The following is a 22,241-nucleotide window of genomic DNA, read 5'->3' as shown; positions in this document are numbered from 1 at the left end:
GACCATGATTGTTCTTGGCAAATTTTTCTACAGAAGTGGTTTGCCATCGCCTTCTTCTGGCAGTGTCTTTACAAGATGGGTGACCCCAGCCATTATTAATACTCTTCAGAGATTGCCTGCTTAGCATCAGTGGTCACATAACCAGGACTTGTGATATGCACCAGCTGCTTACAACCATTGACCAACTACTCTCATGGCTTCTTGTGACCCTGATCAGGGGGCTGAGCAGGTGATACACCTTGCTCAAGGATGACCTACAGACTAGCGGAGTGAAGGATCGCCTTACATCTCCTTTGTTAGAGACGTATCTCCACCCGCCACCCAAGTACCTGATTCTAAAGAACCCAATCTTGAAAGAAGGTAAAAGATCAGAGCCAACATAAATGCCAATGGCTATGCTGAGGTGGCTCTGTGTTGTGTCCGTCAATGACAGAATATCTGGGTCGGAGAGTTCCTGAAGTGGAAAAGTCACTGCACAGGGGTAGTTCCACCCTCCTGATCTTGGAAGTCAGGGTCTTGTTGTACAAACAAGCAACGCATCTAGTGTCTTCTTTAGTTGCAGTCCATGACCATGACTTCTTCCGTGCCTGGCCGTGCCCTTTGCTCTCCATGGAATGATTCAGAACTGCCTTACTGGCCATCGTATCACACTGTTGATCTCATCCACCCTGTTTACCGGAGTTGGTTTCACATGCTAGGACAGGCGTGTCCCTATCTCATTGGGGTAAGCTACCCTCACCAGGTTTAGCTGGCCTGTCGAAGTGGTAATGGATGTGTGGCTGCCGTTGCATGCAAACGGCTATTTGGAGCTACAGAGGAGAGCTGAATGTACGGTGCCCTGCTCCTGTTATGCCGTATCTCATCAAAAACAAGAGAAAATCTGCACATACTCGAAATCCGAACAACACACACAAAATTCTGGAGGAGCTCAGCAGGCCAGGCAGCAGTTATGGAAAAGAGTTAATAGTCGATGTTTCAGGTCAAAAACCTTCAGCAGACTGCCAAAGGGTTTCGGCCCAAAATGTCGACTATACTCTTTTCCATAGATATGCCTGACTTGCTGAATTCCTCCAGCATTTTGTGGCTGTAAGCTGTATCTCACTCACATTTAACATTGCTAGTTTCAAAGTCAAAGTCAGGGTGGTATGGTCGCCTTGCTGTTAGCTTATTAATTTACAATGCCAACAATCGCCTTCAATTTCCACCGCTGCATGTAAAGAGTTTGTATATTCACCCCGTGACTGTGTGGGTTTCCTCTGGATGCTTTAGTTTCCTCCTACAAAGACCTATAGTTAGGGTTAGTGAGTTGCGGGTGTGCTATGTTGGTGCTGGAAATGCGACAACACTTGCAGGCCGCCCATCACGATTCTCGCCGATTTGATTTGATGCAAATTATGCATTTCACGCAAACAACAGGAATTCTGCAGATGCTGGAAATTCAAGCAACACACATCAAAGTTGCTGGTGAACGCAGCAGGCCAGGTAGCGTCTCTAGGAAGAGGTACAGTCGCATTTGGGTCTCGGCCTGAAACGTCAACTGTACCTCTTCCTAGAGATGCTGCCTGGCCTGCTGCATTCACCAGCAACTTTGATGTGTGTTGCTATGCATTTCACTGTATGTTTTGACATACATAAGACCATAAGATGTAGAAGAAGAATTGGACCATTTAGCCTCTCGATTCTGTTTTGCCATTTCATCATGGCTGGTCCATTTCCCCCTCAGCCCTAATCTCCTGCCTTCTTCCTGTATCTCTACATGCCTCCACTAATCAAGAATCGATCAGTGTCTGCTGTAAATATACCCAATAACTTGGCCTCCACAGCCCTCTGTGGCAATGAATTCCACAAGTTCACCAATCTCTGGCTAAAGAAATTCCTCCTCATCACCATTCTAAATGGATGTCCTTCTTTGACAAATAAAGCTAATCTAATGTATAGTCATTTGCCCAAGAACATGTATGTACAGGTGCAACAGAAAACTTCCTTTGAAGCAACTCGACAGGCACAGAGCATCAGATTAGCAGCATTCACAAGGAAAATAAAAAAATAATACACAAGTTTTACAAGAAAGAATGCAATTAGAATAGAAAATAAAACAAAGCTTATCCTGGTGTAAAAAGATCAAAGTGATCACAGTGTTATGGTGAATAGGATTGTACAGGTTGGTTCAAAAATTGAATGGTAGAAAAGAATTATCTGTTACTGAACCTGTTATTGTAGTATTTCAGGCTTCTGTACTTCCTGCTAGCTGGTAGCTGTGAGAAGATGGTACGGCCATGATGGAGGGAGTCTTTGATGATGAATACCAGCCTCCCGAGACAGCGCCTCCTGTGGATATTATCAGTGGAGAGGAGGGATGGGCCTCTGATGTATTGGAGTTGAGTTCACTTCTCTTTGTGGCTTTTTAATTTTCCTGCAGTCAGGTTATTATCAATGGCATATGTTGTGAAATTTGTGTTTGATACAATGCAAGACAAAAAAAAATTACCATAGGTTATTAGAAGAAATAAAAAGCAGCATTGCTAAAGGAGAGCAGAAGTGAGATAATGTTCATGGATTCAAGGTCCATATATCATCAGAGATGGTGACAACCAAGAACTTGAAACTGCTCACCTGTTCCACTGCTCACCCCTCAATGAAGACTAGTGCACGTTGCCTCAATTTCCTCTTCCTGAAGTCCAAAATCAGTTTCTTGGTCTTGAAGTTGGGTGTAACGCTATTATTACGACTCTACTTAACCAGCTGATCTATTTCACTCCTGGATGCCTCCTCATAAGCTTCTGAGATTCTACCAATAATAGTTGGGACACTGGTGAATTTATAGAATGCATTCGAGCTGTCTCTAGCCACACAGTTGTTGGTGTAGAGAGAGTAAAGCAGTGGGCGAAACACACATCCTTGAGGTGCACTGGTGTTGCTTGTCCATAAGGAGTAGATGTTATTTCGGATCCACACTTACTGTGGTCTCCTGGTGAGGAAGTCAAGGATCCATTCCTAAAATGGTTCAATTTAATATAGGTAGTAGAGCTACTAGGACATGATGTTTCAATCCCTATGATAAGTCGGCACTCTCGATGTTGGCAGTGGGCTTGGAGTGGTGACAAGGAGGGAGGGTAGGTACGTCATTAGGGTCATCAGGTCAGCACCCTCCTTCTTTGACGTTTCATTGAAAAGCCCACGACGTCTCTAGAGGGCTCAACGGTGCTACCTGGCGTCCCAGATACACCCTCCTCAGCTCCATACCCTCCTGTCTTCATCTTGCAGCCCACTTGTTGTCTTTGTTTTTAATCCAAATCCAATTGCTGCTTTCTTCTGCTGCATTTGACAAGGACTTGATTGCTTGTTGGAGGGAGTGACCCCTCATCCCCATCTTTTTCCTCTCATAAGCTTCTTCAACACCATCTTCCCATGGTATTCTCAATTCCACAACATATGCCAGCTTGGCTGTTGTGGACCACAGGACCATGTATACAGTACCTGAAATTCTTACTCTTCACAAACATCCACAAAACAAAAAAAAACAAAGAAGAAATGACAGAGAGAGACAGAGAGACAGAGACAGAGAGGGATTCCTCCTGCAACAGTGAGACTGGGAGACCAGCAGCTCACTGTTCAGATGTTACAATCTGTTGCATCACTTCTCTGAGCCTCCTGACTTGAGAACCAACAGACTGTTACTCACCATCAGAAGAGAGGGGATCACTTGAGTATAGAGGCCTTCCTCCAACAGTAGAGTACATTACCTGCTGTCTCAATGTTTCACTCTCCCCATAACCCCTCATTTGGTAACATCGAAGAGGAACAGAGTTGACTGCGGGTCCTGGAAGCTAACAGAATTTATGATGTTCCATCTACTGGATACTCACTGGATTTGAGACGCTCAGGTTTATAAGTAGTAATATAACAACTGATAGCAACATGCTAAAATAGTTTTGCAAATAAATTCCATAAATTATAATGTCACTGGGACTTCAAAATATGAGTAAATTGTATGATTTGAAGCCTCTATTATCTGTGATGTTAGGTGCAGAAATATTTTGGCAACAACAATCTCTCTTTACTCATTCAACTCAAAATAAAGGAAAGCAATTTTTGAATCTGTCACATAATATTTCTATTACTAAACTAGCACTACTGAAATACTCATTATACGTAAAGTGTTTCATCATTGTTTACTCCTCATACAAGATCAATTATAACTTCTTCAGTCATTTGATAATGATTGCACAGCTGCAAGAGGAATGAGGTAGCTTTTTATTTGTTGCATGTCAAGGTTTGAAATGTATTGTAACTTCCTAATTCATATTGTTATTTTTTTCTTTCCCTTTGTGACCATTTTGATTAATGTGATTATCTATGTCATAAATTTCCTATTTACAAGGAAGAACATTTTAATCATGTCTCTACAACTTGCTTCCTACCACTAACAACAATATGATCAGCAGATCATAAACGCAAAATGGGATTTCCATTATAATTCCAATTCACATTCCCATTCCGATATGTTGGTCCATGATCTCCAATTTCTCCAACTTCGGGTATTTTTTCCTCTCCTTCTTCCCTCTGCTTCATTTCCCCACTCTGGTCCCCCATTTCTCTTCCCCTCTCCTGTTCCTGGTACCCCTCCTCCATCCTTTTCTCTGTTGGTCTACTCTCCTCTCTTATCAGATTCCTTCTTCCCCACCCCTTTACCTTTCCCACCTATAACCTCCCAGCTTCTCACTTCCTTCCCCCTTCTCCACTCAACTATCAACTATTAGCTCTTTCTCCTTCCCCTCCTGCCCACCTTCTTATTCTGGCTTCTTCCCCCTTCCATTCTAGTCCTGATGAAGAATCTCAGCCCAGAGGTCAACTATTTATTAAGTTCTATAGATGCTGTCTGACCATCAGAATTCTCCAGAATTTTGTGTGTGTGAATATGACTATCAACCTATTTTTATTGATGACACATGAGATGCTGAAATCTAGAACAAAAGACTTTTGGCTGAAGGAAATCTGTGGGTCATGTAGCATTTTTTTTGTGGGGGAAGGAACTGTTGATGTTTTTGGCTGAAATCCTGCATTGGATATCTGTGTAAGCAGGAGGCATGAGGCCCAGTGAGTCAGCAGAACTGGTGTTCAGAATCCATGACACACTAATCAACTATAACAATTCTATTTGTAGCTCTTCACACTGTCCTGATGCACCTGGAGGGAAAGGGCACATCCCTGAGGATGTTGTTTGTTGATTATAGCTCTGCTTTTAATACTGTCATCCCCAGCAAGCTCATCTCCAAACTCCACCAGCTAGGCCTCAGCTCATCACTCTGCAACTGGGTCCTGTATTTCTTGTCAGAGCGTTCACAGGCAGTGAGACTGGGCCCTCACCTGTCCTCCACTACTGTCCTGAACACTAGTACACCAAAAGGTTGTGTATTGAGTCCCATACTCTACTCCCTCTTTGTTTACAACTGTGTACCTGCATTTAACCCCAATACCATCGTCAAATTCGCAGACGACACAACAGTGAGCGGGTTGATCTCCAACACAGACAAATCAACGTACAGAGCGGAGGTACAGAACTTAGTGAGCTGGTTCTCAGAGAACAACCTGTCTCTTAATACAGCAAAGACTAAGGAGTTAATTATCAATTTTGGAAAGTCACGGGATGACGAGTATGCTCCAGTCTACATTAACGGAGGCATAGCGGAGAGAATGTCCCGTTTCAGGTTTCTGGGAATACATATCTCAGAAGACCTTACATGGTCCACTAACACTACTACAATAGTTAAGGAAGCACAGCAACACTCGTTTTTTCCGCAGGACGCTGAAGAAAGCTGGTTTACCTGAACAGATGCTGGTGACCTTTTACCGCTGCACCATAGAAAGCATCTTAATATACTGCATCTCTGTGTGGTATCTCAGTTGTACAGCAGCTGATAGGAAAGCACTTCAACGGGTCGTCTCTAGCGCACAGAAGATCATCGGGAGACAGTTCCCAGCCCTGGAGGACACCTACAGCTCTTGCTGCCTAAGGAAAGCTACAAGCATCTGTAAGGACAATACACACCCATGCAATCATCTGTTTGAACTTCTTCCATCTGGCAGACGTTATAAGATTTTCTATGCCCGCACTTCCAGACTGAAAAATAGCTTTTTCCCCAGAGCTATAATTGCTCTGAACCAATTGATCAAACATCATCCATAAATTTGTTATATTGCTACTTTAATACCGGTTTTATGGCTGTCATGCATCTGAGTTGCGCTTTTGTACTGCTGGACATTGCTTGTACCGGCTGGTTACTTGATTTTATTTATTGTTTATTTATTTTATTTGTTGTTTTATAGCACTGAGTATGAGTGTTGCAAACTCATTTTCACTGTATTTGTGCATGACAGATTGTACTATGCAATGACAATAAAGATATTTCAATAATCAAATGGGAGGAAGTAAGTCAATAGCATTTGACCAGCCAACAAAGCAAATCACTCCAAAGCAGTCTCATCTATCATTGCACACCAGGCAGTAATTATGTTTTGAAAAGATACAACATATATAACCATATAACCATGTAACAATTACAGAACAGAAACAGGCCATCTCAGCCCTTCTAGTCCATGCCGAACTCTTACTCTCACCTAGTCCCACCGACCTGCACTCAGCCCATAACCCTCCATTCCTTCCCTGTCCATATATCTATCCAATTTAACTTTAAGCAACCACATCGAACCTGCCTCAACCACTTCTGCTGGAAGCTCGTTCCACACAGCTACCACTCTCTGAGTAAAGAAGTTCCCCCTCATGTTACCCCTAAACTTTTGCCCTTTAACTCTCAACTCATGTCCTAATGTTTGAATCTCCCCCACTGTCAGTGGAAAAAGCCACTTCAACTCTATCTATCTCCCTCATAATTTTAAATACTTCTATCAAGTCCCCCCTCAACCTTCTATGTCCCAAAGAATAAAGACCCAACTTGGTCAACCTTTCTCTGTAACTTAGGTGATGAAACTCAGGTAACATTCTAGTAAATCTTCTCTGTACTCTCTCAATTTTGTTGACATCTTTCCTATAATTCGGTGACCAAAACTGTACACAATACTTCAAATTTGGCCTCACCAATGCCTTGTACAATTTCAACATTACATCCCAACTCCTATACTCAATGCTCTGATTTATGAAAGCCAGCATATCAAAAGCTTTCTTCACCACCCTATCCACATTAGATTCTACCTTCAGGGAACTATGCAACATTATTCCTAGATCCCTCTGTTCTACTGCATTCTTCACTGCCTTACCATTTACTATGTATGTTCTATTTTGCTTAGTCCTACCAAAATGTAGCACCTCACATTTATCAGCATTAAACATCTGCCAGCTTTCAGCCCACTCTTCTAACTGGCCTAAATCTCTCTGCAAGCTTTGAAAACCTACTTCATTATCCACAACGCCACTTATCTTAGTATCATCTGCATACTTACTCATCCAATTTACCACCCCATCATCCAGAAGACATGTAGACATGTGACATGCAGAGCATTCCAACTGGTTGAACCACTGTCTGGTAGGGACGGGCCACTGCACAGAATCAGAAAAAGCTGTAGAAAGGTGCACACTCTGCTAGTTCCATCATGGGTACTTCTTCAAAGTCAGGACATCTTCAAAATCGATTCCTGATTCATCAAAAGACAGAATCTATCATGAAGAACCTTCATCACCCAGGACATGCTCTGTACTCATTGTTAACAGAGGAGAGGTACACGAGCTTGAAGACTCACACATGATGTTTTTAGGAACAGCTTTTCCCTCTCTCCCGTCAGATTTCTGAGTGGACAATGAACCCATGAACACTACTTCATTATTTTTTTGCTTTTATTTGTGCTACTTATTTAATTTATATATATATAATACTGTGCAAAAGTCTTAGGTATGGTGCACGAAACCTTTGCACAGTACTGTAGTAATTTTATGTATTGCACTGTACTACTGCAACAAAGCAAAACAAATTTCATTATATGTGTGAGTGATGATAAACGTGATTCTGATATGGGTCTCTATTGTGGACTGAGAGTGGGAAGGTGGCAGGGAGAGGAGAATCATGGTTGGAAAATGGGAAGAGAGAGGGGAGGGAGCAGGAAGCACCAGAGAGATATTCTGCAATGATCAATAAACCAATTGTTTGGAATCAAATGATCTTGCCTCGTGTCTCAGGGCTGGGTGTGTCTACAGCCATGCCACTGCATAACTCTGGCAATCCTTCTCTGCCACCTGTCCCACACTCCTCCAGGGGTGATCCACACTTGTCATTCCCAACATCATTTGCTCACACCAGATTTACAAACTATCTCTCTGCTATATGTTCACTAATAAAGTACTGTGCAAAATTCTTAGGCACTTTACATGTCTAAGTCTTTTGCACAGTACAATACTGTATACATTTCTTATTATAATTTATTGTATATTAGCGGATCACACTGTAATTCTGTCAAAGCAACAAATTTGATGATCTGTGTCAGTTAATAAACCTGATTCTGATTCAGATAGAGTGTAGTTCCCTAAACTGACTTAGCGAAAGTAACTTAAGTAGCATAAGCTGCTTTCATTAAAAGATGCAAAGCTCACATGCTTCTGAGTGTTAGGCTGAATTTGTGGTCCTGCTGATCTTCTAGAGATAACTTGGACCATCTGCTGCTCATACCAAGGGTAGTAACTACTGGTTCATATTAGTTTCTCATCAGAGTGTGTGTGAGAGTGTTGGTGCCCTCCTATGCTTTAACAGCCCCAAAAATAGATCCTACTTATGCACCTGGGCTGACTGGTGACTTTGGACATGTTGGCAGGAGACCACAGTGACAAGATAAAGCAATTCTATTCTATGAAGACACAAGAGACAGCAGGTGCCGGAGTCTGGAGCTGCAATCAATCTGAAGGAACCGCACAAACTGCTGAGTTACCTCAACAGTTCGTTTTCTGATCTTTGTTCCTTGCAGAGTCCTGACAAACAATTCATAATAACACTATGCTCTTCTAGTCTAATCATACAAAATAACCTTATTTAAATCAACCAATATGACACCAGAACATTGAAATTTACTGTACGTCAGAAATTCATCAACTTACAAAGCAAGTTGACTCAACTCAGCCGTGCCCGTCAAAGTCAAAATCAAGTTTATTATATAGACACAAGTACATGTGTGCACAGGTGCAATGATAATCTTACCTGCAACAACATCACAGGCACAAAGCATCAGATAACCATCGTTGACAAGAGAAAAAAAAATATATAGTAAGGATTCATGTTTGTTTGAATAATTATGGGTTGCATGTAAAAATACATGAATTGCATACGTCATCACGCTACCACATGATACGTGCACGTCTCACTTAAACTAAAAGACAAAGTTACACCTACTTTCAGATTCCTGTGTCTTCCTTTTCATTTCATTTAACGCTCTACATTAGTGAGACCTGTAGTGAATTGGGGACTGTTTCGTCGAGCACCTCCGCACCATCCGGAACAAGCGGGACTTCCCAGTGGCCAAACATTTCAATTTCCATTCCTATTCTGACGTGTCGGTCCAGGGCCTCCTCATGTGCCAAGATGAGGCCACCCTCAGGGAGGAGGAGCATCAACTTATATTCCGTCTGGGTAGCCTCCAACCTGATGGCATGAATGTTGATTTCTCCCTCCCACCCCTCCTCTATTCCCCACTCTGATCTTTTATCTCTACTCACCTGCCTATTACTGTCCCCCGGGACCCCTCTTCCTTCCACTTCTCCACTTTCCACACTCCTCCCCTATCAGAACCATTCTTCTCCAGTCCCTGACCATTCTCACCCACCTGGTTTCGCCTATCACCTTCCAGCTATAGTCCTTCTCCTCCTCCTATCTTTTTATTCTGGCATGCTCCCCCATCCTTCTCAGTCCTGAAACATCGACAATCTCTGTCATTTCCACAGATGCTGCCTGACCTGCTGATTTCCTCCAGCATTGTGTGTGTGCTGTTTTGGATTTCCAGCATCTGCAGATTTTCTTGTGTTTATCAAGTATACCCAACTATTACAGGAAGTAATAATCACAAGAACATAACTGGAACAAAACAAGTCCATGTTAGTGCAAAGTGATCAATGTGGTCTGAGTGTTGCTACTCTGTAGAGATTACCGTTGTGCAGGATCAAATAGCTGAATGGAAGCAGCTGTATCTGAGCCTGGCGGTGTTGAATTTCAGCCTTCTGTATTTTCTGACGCTGCTGTGAGATGATGACATGGCCCGGATGGCAGGGATCATTGACGAGGGATGTAGCCTTCATGAAGCAGCGTCTCCTGTAGATGCTACAAATGGTGGAGAGGGATGTAGCGATGATATTTTGGACAGAGTCCACTACTCTTTGAAGCTTCTTACATTCCTGAACATTCAAACTGCCACTCCAGCCCATAATGAAACCAGTCAGAGTATTTCCAACAGTGCATCTGTAGAAGTTAGAGTGTTTGCTGACAGGCAGAAACTCCTCACCTCTTAAAATAATAATGCATTTTCCTTCTGTTTACATATAGTAACCACCCCGGTATCTAATAAAATGGTCACTGAGTGTATGATCAAGGTTTTCTGTTGCTGTAGCCTAACCACTCCAAGGTTTCATGTGTTGTGTGTTCAGTGATGCTGTTTTGCATATCACTGGTGTAATGTGTTAACAAGGTGTTCCATCCACAGAATTGCCACTCGCTGGAGGTTTTATTTCTGTTTCACACCATTCTCTGTAAACTCTACAGATCTGAGATTGAAAATTCACAGGTCAGCAGTTTCTGAAATTTGCAAACCATGCTATGTGGCACCAACAATCATCCCACGGTCTAAGTTACTTGGATCACATTTCTTCCCCATTTTGAAGTTTGGTCAAAACAACAGCCGAACCTCTTGACTATATCTGCATGCTTTTATGCATTGACTTGCAGGTGTACAGATGTACCTAATAAGGTGGCCACAAAGTGTATATCCATGTGCTGGGCCAGAACAAGTCCTCAAATTACAGCCACAAATTTAAAACTGCTGACCAAGATAGTTATCTGAGCTAATACCATTTGTCTGTCTGGCCTACATTCCTCTTGACCTTTTCTTTCAATACACCTGTCCAAGTGTCTTTTAAAGATGGCAATTTACCCACTTCTGCACTGTATTGGAATGAATTCAGACTATTTCCACTCAACAGGTCAGTGATGGCTCTGGGCCTGTACTCACTGGAATTTAGAAGAATGAGGGGAATCTCATTTAAACATCAAATATTGAAAGGCTGAGATAGAGAGGACATGGGGAGGATGTTTCCTGCTGTGGGCGAGCCTAGGACCAGAAGGCACAGCCTCAGAATAGAGGGATGTCCGTTGAGAACAGAGATGAGGAGGAGAGTAGTGAATCTGTGGAATTCATTGCCACAGATGATGGGGAGCCAAGTCATTGAGTATATTTAAACTTGAGGTTGATATGTTCTTGATTAGCCAGAACATCAAATGTATGGGCAGAAAGCAGGAGAATGAGGTTGAGAGGGATAATAAATCTGCCAAGGTGGAATGGTGGAGCAGACGCAATGGGCTGAATGACCAAATTCTGCTGCTATGTCTTATGGTGTAATATGCAAATCAAAGTACGGTGATTACAGCTGAGAGATCCATCCAAATAATTTTAATTGGAATCCATACAAATTTCTAAGCAAACTCAACAGGTCAGAGTGAACCTGGCCAGCATTTTGTGTTTTTCAAGATTTACAGCATCTGTATGATGCCTTTTGTCACTTCGAATCCATGTAGGTTCCTGCGATGGGAATCTTGCACCAATCTTCAGTGAAATTAATACAAATCTTCTACAAGGCTGAGTTTAATGCTGCATCTTGATTTATTGGTGCTTTGGTTACGTTCAATGTGCATTTTAACTTTTTTTGCTGACGTATAAAGATCAAAGTTCAAATTACATTTATTATCAATGTATACATTATACAACCTTGAGATTTGTGTAACAGGCAGCCACAAACCAAAAACCCAAAGGAATCCATTTTAAAAAGACCGCCAAACATCCTGTGCAGAGAAAATAAACATAATAAACACAAGCAAAAAGCATTCTGAACTGACATCCACAAAAAGTCCATTTTAATTTTAATAGATAAATAAAAATCATAATTGTCACAGTCACTCAAAATGCAATTTGTATAGCTTTCAATCGTAATCTTAACAGTTTATTCAGACCTCCATTCCAAGTTTTTGAAAAAATCATGAAGTAATACAAACTGTTTCTAATTTGCACAGAATTCCAAACAAAACAGGAACAAACACTTCTTGTATATCAAAAACCTTACCCCTCATCATCTTTAAATCTCCTTCCTCTTCTCTCCCTCCTCCCTTTGGGCAATCCTGAAACCATGTACCAAGGACAGCTTCTATGTCACTGTTACAAGATTATTGAATGGTCCCCTGGTATGATGAGATGCACTCTTGAAGTTACAACCTTATTGTCTGCACTGTACTGTACTTTTTCAGTAAATGGAATGCCTTCTTCTGCATTCTGTTACTGCATTCTCTTGTGCTACCTCAGTGAACTGATGTGATGAAATTATCTGTATGGGTGGTATGCAGAACTAAGTTTTTCAGTGGGCCTCAGTACATGTGACAATAAAGTTCAACGTTCAAGTTTCCATCGAACTCAATATATAAGTTTGCTGATGACACTACAACTGTAGGCCGTATCTCGGGTAATGATGAGTTTGAGTACAGAGAGGAAATTAAGAACCTGGTGGCATGGTGCAAAGACGGTAATTGGTTGTTGAATTCAGAAGGAGTAGCGGACCGCACGACCCCATTTACATCGGTGGTGCGCAAGTGGAACAGGTCAAAGGCTTTAAGTTCCTCGGGGTCAATATGACAAATGACCTGACTTGGTCCAACCAAGCAAAGTCCGCTGCCAAGAAGGCCCACCAGAACCTTTACTTCCTGAGAAAGCTAAAGAAATTTTGCCTGTCCCCTAAAACGCTCACTAATTTTTATAGATGCTCTATAGAAAGCATTCTTCTAGGGTGCATCACAACCTGGTATGGAAATTGTCCTGTCCAAGACCGGAAGAAGCTGCAGAAGATTGTGAACACAGCCCAGCACATCACACAAACCAATATTTCGTCCTTGGACTCACTTTACACCGCACGATGTCGGAGCAGTGCTGCCAGGATAATCAAGGACATGACCCACCCAGCCAACACACTTTTCGTCCCTCTTCCCTCCAGGAGAAGGCTCAGGAGCTTGAAGACTCATACGGTCAGAATTGGGAACAGCTTCTTTCCAACTGTGATAAGACTGCTGAATGGATCCTGACCCGGATCTGGACCATACCCTCCAAATATCCAGACATGCCTCTTGGGTTTTTGCACTACCTTACTTTCCCTTTTCTATTTTCTATTTATGATTTATAATTTAAATTTTTAATATTTGCTATCGATTTGTACTTCAGGGATTGCGAAACAGAGAATCAAAAATCGCTGTGGTGATTGTACGCTCTAGTATCAATTGGTGGCAATAAAGTAAAGTAAAGCGTCAAAGAAAATTAGTTATCAAAGCACATATATGTCACCACATAACACCCTGAAATTCATTTTCTTGCAGTCATTTACAGTGGACCGAAGAAGTACAAAATAATTAATGAAAATATACTCTAAGAGTGTCAATTTGCGCAAATACAAAGAGAAACAAGTAATAACAACAAACACTGACAATGAGTTCAAGAGTCATAAACCAATTTACCAAGTTAAGTCCAGTTACCCAGAGGCCTGAATGAACATCCCAGAGATGTTAGATAAAATTTTAACACAGCAGTTGTGAAATTTGAATTATGTAAATAATTTGATATTTTAAGAATAAAACATCTAATATATTGTTGAAGAAAACTATTTGATTTATTAATATCCTTAAGGTGAAGAAATCTGAGATTACTTGGACTGGCCTATGTTACTCCAGAACCACTCTACATGCTTAGCTAGTGAGTCATGGGATAACAGCACAGAAACAGGCCTGCGCACCCAACGCATCCGTGCTGAAAAATATACTGATTTAAGGTAATCCCATTTACTAATGTTTGGAAATTATCCCTCTGAACCTCAGTCAATTAAAAGACAATTGGGGATAATCAGTAAATTCTAGACTTGCCAGTTAATCCCAGTTCAAAAATAAAAGATGAATTTTAAAAAATTCCGGGAGGTGCAGATGATATGGATGGTATTAAGATCACTGATTCTGAATTTCAGTTCAGTAATAAGAAACATGGATGTTAAATCTAGATTATTTCATGCAGTGCTCAGGAAACCAGTCGTTTTCTTTAATGGAAATGCATCCAAATTCATGTAGTTTTGAATGGCTTTGGGATCGTAAATGGGGCGGCAATGTAGCATAGCTAATCGCAATTTTGTTATTTCCCGTCAGGGATCTTATATACAGTCCAATGTCACTTTATGTACATAGAATGTATATTGTATAAGCTATCTTCTATATTTATAATGAGTTTTATTGTTGTTGTGTTAAGATCATAAGATCATAGGAGCAGAATTAGGGCATTTAGCACATCGAGTCTGCTCCGCCATTCCACTATAGCTGATCCCGGATACCACTCAACACTATACACCTGACTTCTGACCTTATCCTTTAATGCCTAGACAAATCAGGAAACAATCAACTTCCGCCTTAAATGAACTTGGTCTCCGCCACAATCTGTGGCTGAACAAAGTTGTGCAGTCCATGTCCCTACCTTAGAAATTACTAGGGTTACCCATAGCCCTCTATTTTTCGAAGCTCCGTGTACCTATCCAGGAGTCTTTTAAAAGATCCTATCGTATCTGCCTCCAGCACCATCGCAGGCAGCCCATTCCACGCACTCACCACTCTCTGAGTAATATACTTACCCCCGATGTCTCCTCTGTACCTACTCCCAAGCACCTTAAAAATGTGCCCCCTTGTGGCAGCCAATTCAGCCCTGGGAAAAAGCCTCTGACTATTCACACGATCAATGCCTCTCATCATCTTATACACCTCAAGCCCGTTCATTCTTGGGATCATCCTCGTGAACCTCTTCGGGTCTACAGGCCTACGGGTCTAGACCTCAGAGACCTGAGCTCAGAGACAGACTAGGAACTGTACGTCAACATAGAGCCGGGACTTGTCCTTTGAAAAGCTGGGACTCATCTTTAACGCGACACTAACATGAGACTGGACAGTACATAGACATAGAGCCGGGACTCAACTTCTTCTCCACACCAAGGTGGGACACGTCCATCCATCGGGTAATGGCAGGACGGCCTGACTTACCCACAGAGGCGAGGACAAGACAAGACAGATCCCCCGGTAGGGTAATGGCAGAACAGCCTAATTTACCCCACGAAGGTGAGGACAAGAAGAGACAAACACCAAAGAATGACAGACAGTTCCATCTCTGCATCGGGGTTGCTTCGAGTCGCAGAAACAGCCAGCAACCTTGGCTGGCTACGGAAACAGCCGGATCCTTACCTAGCTCGGAGTGGCTGACGGTCACTCAGCTGGCCCGGAAACGGCCAAATCCATCCCGCTAAGGCAGCTCTGACTACCGACAGCAAGGCTCCATGAAGTGATGGTTCCCCAACATGGCCTAAAGATGGAAAGTGGCCACTCTAGCCTTCCACCAGCAGGTTGCTCCCAGGGGATCTTGACAAGACAAACCAGCCACCCACACTCGACCCAACGCTACTTATATTCCAAACCCTAAGATGGGAATCAGGTGCCTACGATTAACCCAACGAAAACAGCAAAACGGACAGGACCGTGAACCGCAATGCAGACTTCACAGACTGGACCACGACACTAGCAAACTTTCCTGCAAGGATGTTAGTCCTCCTCCAGTTCAGGTGCAATCCGTCCTGTCAGAACAGGTCCCACCTTCCCTGGAATAAGGCCCAATTGTCCAGAAACATGAAGCCCTCCCTTCTGCACCAACTCCTTAGCCACGTATTTAGCTGCAGTACCTTCCTATTTCTAGCCTCACTAGCACATGGCACGGGTAACAATCCTGAGATTGCAACCCTGGAGGTCCTGTCCTTCAACTTTGCACCTAACTCCCTAAGTTCTCTTTGCAGGACCTCTTCTTTCTTCTTATCCACGTCATTGTTCCCTACATGGACCACGACATGTAGCTGCTCACCCTCCCCTTTGAGAATACCGAGTACTCGATCCAAGATATCACGGACCCTGGCATTAGGGAGGCAACAGACCATCCAGGATTCTCGATCTCTTCCACAGAACCTTTTATCTGTCCGCCTAACTATTGAATCTCCTATCACTAATGCTCTCCTTGTTTCCCTCGTTCCCTTCTGAGCTGAGGGTCCTGTCTTGATGCCAGAGACGCAACCACTGCAACTTGTCCCTGGTAGGTCGTCCCCATCAACAGTATCCAAAACGATGTACTTATTATTGGTGGGAATGGCCACAGAGGTGCTCTGCTCATTCTGTCTATTCCCCTTCCCTCTCCTGACAGTCACCCAGCTACCTGTCTCCTGACTCTTAGGGGTGACTATCTCCCTGTAACTCCTGTTTGTTTCTGCCTCTGCCTCACGAATGATCCGAAGTTCATCCAGCTCCAGCTCCAGGTCCCTAACTCAATTGTCAGGAGCTGCAGCTGGATGCACCTTTTACAGGTGTAGTTATCAGGGATGATTGTGCTCACCCTGACTTCCCACATACTACAAACGGAGCACTCAACTGCCCTAACTGCTGCCTCCATTACCTACTCCTAAGTAAATTAGAGTAATTAAAGGAACTTAACCGGCCTTACCGTGCTGGGAGCAGGCTCGTCCTCTGCTTCTGCTCACCAAAGCCACTTGAGCCAAAGCCTTCCTACTCTGTCTCCCACTACTCCGTCACCCGCTACTACATCAGCCACTCCGTTAATCTGCTTACTTTTTCAACTCTCCCGCTATCTCGTGGGCAGAATTTCACGCACTTGCGCAGTCATGCCCCATTCAAACAGCCGAGGAAATGACCGCCCCTTCTCAACCTGCTTGCTTTTTAAACTCTCCCGTTGTCTCACGAGCCGACTTTTACGCACTTGTGCAGTTGTGCCCTGTTCAAACTGCCGAAGAAAAAGTCATCAAGACCTGCAACATAAGAAGCCTGGCTTTGCACCCACTATTTGTCAGATCGTTGGTTTTGGCAGTGTGGTAATTAACACTTCCTGGCCGCTTAGGATTGTGTGACCTAAGTTTTACTTCAGTACCGAGATTTATCTGTGAAACTCAGGCTACATCCACACTAGACCAGATAAACCCGTAACCGAAGCTTTTCCTCTTCGTTTGGACCCTAGGTCCACATTGAAATGTGGTTTTCCTCCCCCGAAAATGGAGCTTTTCAGAAACACTCTCCAGAGTGAATAAATCTGAAAACTTTACTTTTGCCATGTCTTTGTGTATTTTCATTCAGCATCCGTTAGTCTTGTGAGACCATGGATCTGTGCCTGGAAAGACTTCACTCTCCAGGGTGCAGGCCTGGGCAAGGTTGTATGGAAGACCAGCAGTTGCCCATGCTGCAAGTCTCCCCTCTCCACTACACCAATATTGTCCAAGGGAAGGGCATTAGGACCCATACAGCTTGGCACCAGTGTCGTCGCAGAGCAATGTGTGATTAAGTGCCTTGCTCAAGGACACAACACGTTCCCTCGGCTGGAGCTCGTCTTTGTGTATTATTTTGCTGTATTTAACATGTGCAATAAAATGAGTTACTGGGCAAAAGTGGCAATTGTATCTATTGAATATTTGCACAAGCAATACACCAAGTATACCGCTTCCTCTTCGCTTGTTTTCTGTGTGTCCTGCGCATGCTCAGTAGGAGGAGATTCGCCCAAATACCCATTTTAATGTGGACACAGGTATTTTCAAAAATGACTAGTGTGGACGCCTGTTGTTTTTACACGAAACCGGCGTTTTCAAAATTATCCGGTCTAGTGTGGACGTAACCTCAGTCTCTCTGTGTTAAGATCAGTTTTCTAAGTTCTACTCCAGTTCCGAGGTTTACCTGTGAAACCCAGTCTCTCCGTGTCAAGATAAGTTCTGCCTTCCTGCTCTCCCTCCTGTTTGCCCTTCAACGCTCCCGCCTGCATCTGCATCCTAACTAAATCTCCATGCCTGTGTCCTGCGCTTGGGTTCCCCTCATTCGTTGCAATATTTTCACTATTGCAATTTCTTAACTCCACCAAAAATAATTCAATATTCTCTGACTCTATGTTACCTCTTTCTAAAGATGTAATTCCATCTCTTACCAACAGAGCCACACCACCGCCTGTGCCTTCCTGCCTGTCCTTTCAATACAAAGTAAATCCTTTGATGTTAAGCTCCCAACTGCGGTCTTCCTTCAGCCACGACTCAGTGTTGCCACAATGTCATATTGACTAACCTCTAACTGAGCCACAAGTTTGTCCACCTTTTTCCGAATGCTACGCACATTTAAATACAGCACCTTCAGTTCTGCATTCTTTGCCCTTTTGAATTTTGCCTCTGAGGTACAATTTAACTCCTTGCTCTGTCTGAATTTGTACTCAATCATTGGCTTGTCCTTCCTTACGTTCATGTAACATTCATCATCTACTTGTAAGCCTGTTGGCTCATCCTCAGTTCTATTATAGTGGTTCCCATCCCCCTGCCATATTAATTTAAACCACACCCAAACCTTTAGTAAACCTGCCGGCAAGAATATTGGTTCCCCTCAGATTCAAGTGCAACCCATCACTTTTGTACAGGTCGCACCTGCCCCAGAAGAGGTTCCAATTATCCAGAAGTCTGAATCCCTGCCCCCGGCTCCAATTCGTTAGCCACCCATTTATCTGCCACCTCGTTCTATTCCTTTCCTCACTGTCACGTGGCACAGGCAGAAATCCCAGGATTACTACCTTTGAGATCCTGCTTCTTAGCTTCCTTCCTAGCTCCCTGTATTCCTTTTTCAGGACCTCCTCGCTTTTTCTACCCATGTTGTTGGTACCAATATGTATCATGATCTCTGGTTGCTCACCCTCCCTTTTCAGAAACATTGTGGACCCTGGAGGCAAACTACCATCCGTGTTCCATGTTTTCTTTTCACGTCCACAGAATCACCTATCTGTCCGCCTGAGATTCCCCTGTTACTGCTGCCATCACCTTGAGTTCCCTACCCTTCTGAGCCATAGGGCCAGACTCAGTGTGAGAGGCACAACCGCTGTTGCTTCCCCTACATAGCCCCCATCCTCAACAGTTCTCAAAATGGAGCACTTATTGTTGAGGGGGACAGCCACAGGGATGCTCTCCACTATCTGAATTTCTCCCTTCCCTGACAGTTACCTATTTATCTCTCTCCTGTAGCCTTGGAGTGACGACCTCCCTGTAGCTCCTCCCTATCACCATTTTACTTTCCCTGATAAGCTGAGGGTCATGCAGCTGCAGCCCCAGTTCCCTAACCCAGTGTCTAAGGAGCTGCATCTCAACGCAGCTGCCACAGATGTGGCTACTGGGGAGGCTGAAAGTCTTCTGGAAATCCCACATCTGACACCTAGAACCTTGGCCCTGTAGACATAGCCCCCTATTTTCATCAGAGTTAATTCGGAATAAGAAATAATGAATGAATTTATCTGCTTACCTTGTCTCCACCTGTTCTCGCAGAAGCCTCGCTGAGCAAAAGTCTTACTACTCTGCTTCAGACTATTCCGACGACATCCACTCCCACAATGACCACTTTGCCAGGTGGTACGTCTCTTTTATAGAGACTGGTTATCTAAAGCTCCTCACTAGGACACTTCTGTTGTGTCTGTGCAGTTCTCCAATCTCCATTGGAGTACTTTATCTCTTTCGCTTTTTTTGTGCTGCATCAGATCCAGGGTATAATTATTTAATTACCCTCACACTTGTGTACAGGAAATGGCACTAAACAATCTTGAATCTTCACAACACCTGCATTCACCAATCATGGTTCGATTCCTGCCACTGTCTCTGAGGAGTTTGTATGCTTTCCCCATGAGCACGTGGATTTTGTCCGGGTGACACACACAAAATGCAAGAGGAACTCTGCAGACCAGGCAGCATCTATGGAAAAGAGTAAAAAGTCAACGTTTCAGGCCAAGACCCTTCAACTGTTCTCATTTCCAGCATCTGAAAATTTGCTTGTGTTTTTGTTCTTCTGGGTGCTCCAGTTCCCTTCTGTATCCAAAAGACATACAGTGATTAGGTTGTGGGCATTCTATGTTGGCACCAGCTGCGTGGCAATACTTGCAGACTACCCAGTGCAATACTTGGACTGCGTTGGTTGTTGACACCAATGACACATTTCACCGTAAACAACAGGAATTCTGCAGATGCTGTAAATTTAAGCAACACACATAGAAGTTGCTGGTGAACGCAGCAGGCCAGACAGCATCTCCAGGAAGAGGTACAGTCGACGTTTCAGGCCGAGACCCTTCGTCAGGACTAACTGAAGGAAGAGTGAGTAAGGGATTTGAAAGCTGGAGGGGGAGGGGGAGATCCGAAATGATAGGAGAAGACAGGAGGGGGAGGGATGGAGCCAAGAGCTGGACAGTTGATTGGCAAAAGGGATACGAGAGGATCATGGGACAGGAGGTCCGGGAAGAAAGACAAGGGGGGGGAGAACCCAGAGGATAGGCAAGGGGTATATTCAGAGGGGTAGAGGGAGAAAAAGGAGAGTGAGAGACACATTTCACTGTATATTTTGATGTACATGTGTCAAATAAAGCTAATCTTTATCTTAAAAAAATCTTCAAAACCTTTCTAGTGAGTGAGCGCTAATAGTTGAAGATAGCAATTTAGTATTAAAGACCCAGAGGTACCAGATATTTGGGAATTAGTTTAATTAGTTTTATGAACAAGAATATATCTATTACTTTCCCTGTGGAATGGTGATGTAAAATCTATATGTAGTCTACCAATGAGCTGTCTGATAACATTGAGAATAACGCAATAAAATATACATCAAGGACCAGGCAAGCGTTTAAACTCTTTAACATTCGACCTTGCCAAGGCACTATCTACATTTAAAGCTAGACCTATAATTTGCGGTTAACACTCACCAAACTGACTCTAAAATCGGTTTTGCCAACTTTTACCCTCTCATCAGCACCAGAGAATGAATCAATACTTTATTATTAATTATCAAAGGAAGCAATTGGGCTGTATATTCTTCCTTACTATTAATGATAAACCTTCAATTATTTATTTCAAAATTCAAAGTAAATTTGTTATCAAAATACATTTATGTCACCATATACAACACAGAGATTCATTTTCTTGCTGGCATACTCAGTAAATCCAAGAACCGTAATAGAATCAGTGAAAGACCACACCCAAGCAACCAATGTACAAAAGACAACAAACTTTTGAAATACAAAAAAAAAATAAATATCAAGAACATTTCACAGGGCTCATTAAAGTAATAATTATTTACTAAGCTTGATTTAATATCATATTCAGATTGAGATTCAGTTACAATTATTAAAGTTCAACAATAACAACCAGTTAAGCACAGAGAGAATCTGTTTTTACTGACAAATACCTTTATTGGCTCAGTTGCCAAATGTGTGAAGTTACAAAACTGAATACCTGTGTGCACACCCACTGGGTGTCACTGACTCTTCATAAACAGTCGAAGAATACAAAAGGTAATACCAGGAAAAAGTTCTCACTAGCCAGGTGTTTTCTTGATCCCAAAGTAATCTCCACATTTCCGATAATGGGGTCATCCACTTCCACAATGGTTGGTCTCCACAGAGCTGCCACAGTCTATGTTTACAAAATCCCCCATTCTTATCCTTTTCCTTATTAGATCACTCTATGATGTTTTAATTTCATTGGCTCAATGTCACCCAATTGACCTGTATCATTGTCTCATTGGATGTGGTCCAAAGTTTCAAGCAGTATTGCCTCATCATTGAAATGTTCCCACAACCAATGGACCCACTTTCCAAGGATTCGTTATATTGTTCTCAATATTTATTGCTTGCTTGCGTATTTATTTATTTATCTAGCTATTTATTTATTTATTTATTTATTTATTAATTATAATTGTTTCTTCCTTTTGTATTTTCACAGCTTTTTGTCTTTTACACTCTTGTTGAATGCCCTAGTTGGGCAGTCTTTCACTGATATTGTTAGTTACTATTCAATAGATTTATTGAGTAAGCCCAGAAGAAAATGAATCTCAGGGTTGAATATGGTGACATACATAAAATTAACTTTGAACTTTATG

General features: G+C 42.7%; 1 long non-coding RNA gene across 1 annotated transcript in view; it reads right to left on the bottom strand.

Moving 5' to 3' along the window:
* LOC134353429 (uncharacterized) overlaps nucleotides 1-19,704 on the bottom strand; it is a 170,778-nt gene extending 151,074 nt beyond the window's left edge. Inside the window, exon 1 of the long non-coding RNA XR_010019624.1 lies at nucleotides 19,626-19,704. This is a non-coding gene — a long non-coding RNA (uncharacterized LOC134353429). The remainder of the gene's footprint in view (nucleotides 1-19,625) is intronic.
* Between the last annotated feature and the right edge of the window lie 2,537 nt (nucleotides 19,705-22,241).

The sequence above is a fragment of the Mobula hypostoma genome, chromosome 10 (genome assembly GCF_963921235.1).
Source record: "Mobula hypostoma chromosome 10, sMobHyp1.1, whole genome shotgun sequence".
Taxonomy (NCBI): domain Eukaryota; kingdom Metazoa; phylum Chordata; class Chondrichthyes; order Myliobatiformes; family Myliobatidae; genus Mobula; species Mobula hypostoma.
Note: the sequence above shows the minus strand (reverse complement) of the source record. Positions and strands in the feature narration are given on the sequence as shown.